Here is a 6,000-nt window from a genome sequence, read left to right on the forward strand (position 1 = left end):
CTTGAGCAGTTGGGAACCCAGGTAGCACAGAAGCACATGTGTGCGGAGGGGGGTCTGCAGCATATGCAATATTGGATGCAGTACACAGATTTCTCTGGGAAGATAAACTAGGTTGTACTCATGTGGTAGGCTGTGAGCCATCTTTGCTTGTCCTTTTGAGCTCCTTTCAGACTGAGAGCATGGTACCAAAAGTGGCAATAGCCAAAATGTGTAGTGAAGGTCACTTACAAACCAGAGAACCATGAAAGGGGCTGAAAAGGCAGACCACTGTGAAACCAGTATCAGAGAGCTGTATTCTACTTCAATGTTGTATGTGATCTGGTGTTACTTTCAAGCATGTGAGTTGTATTTAAAATGAGTGGGTCTGTTTTCTTTTTAAATTATTATTACTATTATTATTGTTGTTTTTTAATTAGAGATGGTAGGAGTGATGAGAATATAAAGAGGAAACTTATCTCCCTGCTCACTTAAATGGCTTTCACCTGGTAGAGTGTAGTGTTTGTATATGGACCTTAAACAACATTGCTAAACTCCAACCCCTTCTTCCACTTTGAGTAACTTGTTACCAGTGCTTTGTTACTTCTGTAAAAACTGGTTTTGCATTCCACTTCTTCCATAGTTTGTTGCCACTCAAAATGCTGCTTACGCTTCAGCCTAGGCTGGTTTGGGCTTCTGTCTTACTTTATCTGCTTCTATTCACTGCCTTTTCTAAATGGCTCAGCACAGAAGAGCAGGATTTACATTTGAGAAGGCTCCAAAATTAACACTAAAGCCAAAAGGTATTCTCGTCAGACACATCTTTGCACATTTTCAAACTTGAAATTATTTTCAAGTACAAAACCTGACATCCTAGGGCATACTTCTTTATCTCAGGAATCAATTCTTGCTCTTTAAAGGTTTAGTACATTAATTTGTGTTTATTTCCCTGATTCAGGAGAGCACGTTTGAGATGTGGAAAAGATTAAGTTCTGGGTGTTTTGTGAGGTCAGGGTCACACCAAGGAACCTGAAAGTGAAAGAGGAGATAGTGGTTTGATGGCTGTGGTTCTGGTGCTTTCCATGTGACTTTAAGGAGAACTCTAGAGACTTCCGTAAAAACGGTACGGGTCGTCACTCAACTGCAACATGGTTTCATCCTCATTGGCTGACAGCTTTTCTTGCATGATTTCTCCTAGGTTGAGGTTGAATCCGTAGCTCTGTACATTAATTGGAGCAATGTATCCAAACTAGGGAAAACTAGGCAAGAAAAGCTGTTGGCTGCTGAGGAGCCCTACATGGTAATATAGGAATGCTGTAATGCTTGCATGATAAGGACCTAAATTATGGCCTTTTTTTATAGTTTTAGGGTCCCGTTCTGCAAACAGCGTACAGCATAACACTACAGTCACAAATGATACTACTTGGAGACCTTTTGTGCTGCAGTTTCTACTGATGTTTGCAAACTGGGCTTGACTTACGTAAATTGTTCATAATTAGCAAGAGTTGGCTTTTATGTTGCGTAACTTTCAGGATGACACTTTCTAGCACATGTCAGCTATTTTGGTTAAGTGGGTGACAACTGAGTGCTGTGGTTTGTTGTATGCATGAGATACTAGACTTGTGATTTATAAGATGTTGCAATCTCTGTTCACTGTGTAAAAAACAAAACAACAACAAAAAAACCACCACAAAAAACCAAAACTATTGCACTAGTTGTACTTTAAAAAAAGCAATAATGTGAGCATCTTGTAGCTTTTATCTCCAAAGGTGCTATCTGTTATGATCACTTGAACTGTTGACCGTGAATTTGGTAAAAACTTGTTAAAGAAATTGTCCTATGTGGTTTACTCAGCACATACAAGATGGAATGTTTTATGCTCAGCCTGTGTAGTACTGAATGCAATACTTTGTTGGACTACTTACATGACCACACACATCTTTAAAAATCAAAAATCTATGTCCATTTATTGGTGCTAATGATCTCTTAAAAATTATCAAGAGCTGATATTCTCTTCTTGACCATGAACGTTAAGGAAAGCTGTTGTGAGACGTTTTCAATAAAGCAAAATTTGTCTATATTTTAAGCCTGTTCCAAATGCTTTTTATATAAATATGACCCTTTTCTATTTGTGTTTTATACAAAAACTGCAAAATATTATAGTAACTATTTTTAATGCAGGAAAATGCATTATATGTGTACATGGGTCTAGTATATGAGTGTATATGGGTCTAGACTACACGTCCCAGATAAAATTTTCATATATGCCTAGGATGATAATATTCTGAAACTTGGTCTAAAATAACGAGAACTTTATTGGGTTAGGATTAAGGCATAGGCTAATAGTTTAAAAAAGAATAATTCTCTGGCTTCATCATCATTGAAGCCTTGGAGACAGAGAGGATATGGACAAAACTGTATTAGGAGAACACTGATTATGTGCTGTATACCCATCTTTTGCTGAATCTTCTGAAAACCAGACTTGTGAAGGAATCATGTAACCATATCTAAAGAACAGAAGTGAAACTTGACATCATTATCAAGGCAATTCATAGTAGGATGCCATAAAAACACATGAAAGAGCCTTGACCTAGGATTGTCTAGATTGTGGAACAGCAAAGTAATTTTCTATTTTAAAGCTTCATGAGCAACCTTCTCTTAAGATGAAAAACTACCTTGTGCCTTGTGTTACATAAGAACTGTTGCTTTTCCCCCCCTTTGGTTATGATTTTATGTTGCATATAATGAAGGACAGTGTAGTCACAAATCTTGTCAAGAGGCGTCTTTGTGCAGCAGTACCTACATTTTCTCTCCACGGAGGATACAAATTCTTTAGTTCTTGTTAGAGGCCCCTTACTTCTCAACTTGCAGTTGTAACAAGTGTCTGCCTGTAACACATCTGGAAGTCCTACTATAGTCAGCTCTGAAATAAGCATGATGCTCTTAATTGGTACAGACAGGGGATTATGCAGAGCAAGTGCCGTGTCCAGGTACAGACTGGCGAGTGAGCAGGGTGCATGTACAAGGGTGCAGTCAGGAACGCTGCCGCACGCTTCCTCTGCTCTCAAGGAGTTGCAACCTCAAGTTTTGGTCACCAAAACAGCTATCTTTCATGTACTAGAAAAAGTTCTCTTGAATCACTTGCACCTAGTACTTCAAGAAATAAACAGGCTTCCTCTAAAGTCTATTTTATGGAGCTTCTGTGTCTGTGCAAAGAATATTCCAGGTCCAGAGTAACTTCATTTAAAGCAGAAAAAAACCCACCATCCAGGATAAAAGCAGGTCTGGCTGGGTTTATTTGTTGAGGGAAGACTGGATAGTCTGGTAACAATAGTTTGTATTGTGTCTTGCTACTGCTCTCAGTGCTTGCTTTAATCGTAGGACACTTGGAAGAGCCAAAGACGGAACAAAGAGTTCTAAGCCACATTGAGATACAACTTTCTTATCTTTTAATTACTAGATGCTTCAGACAAAACTGGTTGTCACTTTTAATTTACAAAAAAAAGTGCAATATTTACAGAAATATTAAGAGATCAATGGCTGCATGTTCAAATGCCCTGCAAAAATGAAACCTTTGCAAGCATGTGACATGCACTTGACTGAGAACGGATTTTCAGCATTAGTACCTGCTGTGAGTTACAGAAACATGTTTGTCTGTGCACTAGTCCAAGTCAGAACTTACAAATATTTTCAATATACTTTTGACAAGGAGAGTGCTTTTGTGAATAAAGTGCCTGTGGAAATAAAAATCCAAAAGTTGCCTGCAAGCTTCAATAAAGCATATAAACCCACAGCCCGTACTTGAAGAGAATGGGTGCTAACTCAACAACTGTATAGAGTAACTGGTCAACAGCTGTAGCTGTTGGTAGCATTCAAAGGCTAAGAAAAAGTTTGAGAAAGGAATATTTATTATATTGCTTTTGAGGGTTTACTGGGTTGATTAAAATTCCAGTGTTTCTGCATGGGCCTTAACTGTGTAACTTGGTTATCTTTAAAGAAAAATGAGTCAATTTGGATTATTCTGGGATTTTTTAAACACTCATTAAAATGAGTCTTTGGTGGGGTGTTGTGGGGTTTTTTTTGGTTTTTTTTTTTTGTTTGCTTGTTACATGGAGGTTTTTTTTACCTGGTAAAAGGAGAGTCACCAAATGCTTTGATTATGCAGTTCAGGGCAAAACAGTTTGAGGAATGGATTTTCCTTAAGTGCAGAATTAAGCAGAGGTGGTTTTAATTACACTGATACTAGGAGTGAGGAGGAATTATTTCCAAGGAAAGCATTACAGAGTTAAAACTTGTATATCTAGTTATTTGGGGGATGCAGAATATTAGTGAACTACTTGGTTATATTTTGCTGTTAATTTTATGGTTTAAAAAGAGGCTCTTTGGTTCTCAATTTGAAAGACTGACTTTAATGTTATTTTAAGGTAGAAACATCCATTTAATGATACTTCAGAGCAAAGTTTACATTTGATCAGTAAATTCACTTTAAAACTGTGAAAGTAGTTTCATTTTTATCAAAATTAATGTAAAATTTAATCTCTGGGCAACCTAGAATTAGCCATACACCACTGAAACCAATCTTTCAACTGCATATGGAGGCAAGGAGGGAATTTCTTTATCTAGTTCTACTTCTCAACTAGATGGAGAAGGAAGTGAGGCTGGATTACTCTTCTAGAAAGAAAATAGGCAAAACCGGTAATGTTTCAGCTGTGCTGAATAGCTTAGCTTATTTTCAGACTGTAGAAACTTTTTCCTTGAGACTCAGATTTAAAATGTCTTTGGATTAGATAAATTTTCACCTGTGTTTTTCTGTATTTTTCTAACACGCATTTTATTGGTGTACATTGTAATTAACGACTGAATTTCTGCCAAATATGGAGAAAAAGCTGCATTCTGTTCTGCCAATTTAAATCTCTGGTCTTATTTTTTCTACTTTTATTTCATCCATAGCTAGTAAAATATCTATTTGCTGTTTATACTAGATCAAAGAGAGATTGCATCGTTGCCTTAATTGCTTGGCGGAAAACTGATGTTGACAACTTGAAGCTTTATGTATTTCTGAAATTCCTGTAACTTCTGTATAATTGCAATAAAACCTTTTTAATTTAGTCCAGCTGCTATTTTGAGCCACTTGTCACTATCTTTTACTGAATGTTCAACTATTTAAAAAAAAAAAAAACCAAAACCAAAAACTTTTTAATGGGTAACCACTATTTTTTCTTTGCATGTTTATTTTTTGGGGGTCACTTTAAAGGTGATGTACTTGTGTTTTGCCTGCAGTGCTTTTCTCTTTTAGTGAGGGAGTATGAAGAGTGCTTCCTAAAATCACTGATGCTGCAGCATTTTTCAGCATCTTTGTAGGGATTAAATTTTAGGTTGATCAGCTGGAGAAAGTGCATTTCAGAGGGCTGGGGAAGTTAGTCTGAAAACAGGGGGTAGGGGTGGCTGGGGGGTTGGTTTGGTTTGTGGTGGGGTTTCATGGGTTTTTTAGTGTTTTTTTGTTTGGGGGTTGGCAGGTGTTTTTTTTTTAATGGGTAAGGGTAAGAACTAAAACCATCTTTCCTCTAAAATTTAGGTCCAGCTCTGAGGAGCTTCTTGGTGCTGTCCTGCATTTGCCAAGCACTTACTTCATGTCCCAGCTCTAGCTTAGGCCTGGGTTATGAAAACAGCAAATTTTGGTGTATTTGGAAAGGGGGACAAAGATAACTTGTATTGCCCTCTAAGCCCCAATAAAAATAGATTTTTGTGTAAGGGCGTTTGAAAGTAAGTTTTATGAGGCTGTGAAGGGCTGTCACTTTTTTTTTTTTTTTTTTTTCTAGATGGACCTAGGTGCTTATGTTTTATGGAGTCTTTTAAGCTTGGACTAAGTCCAAGTGCAGAGGCAGCTTTTGACACACCCCCCAACCACCTCCCTCCAGGAGCTAATTTTGCATTTCGCCGTGTTTACCCAAGCCCCCCTTACACCCCGCAGACAAACGTCTGGCTGCCCTGGGCGCTGTGCCCCGTGCCCCCCACCCGCGGCAC

Source organism: Egretta garzetta, unplaced genomic scaffold, assembly GCF_000687185.1.
Source record: "Egretta garzetta isolate BGI_Z169 unplaced genomic scaffold, ASM68718v1 scaffold41, whole genome shotgun sequence".
Lineage (NCBI taxonomy): Eukaryota > Metazoa > Chordata > Aves > Pelecaniformes > Ardeidae > Egretta > Egretta garzetta.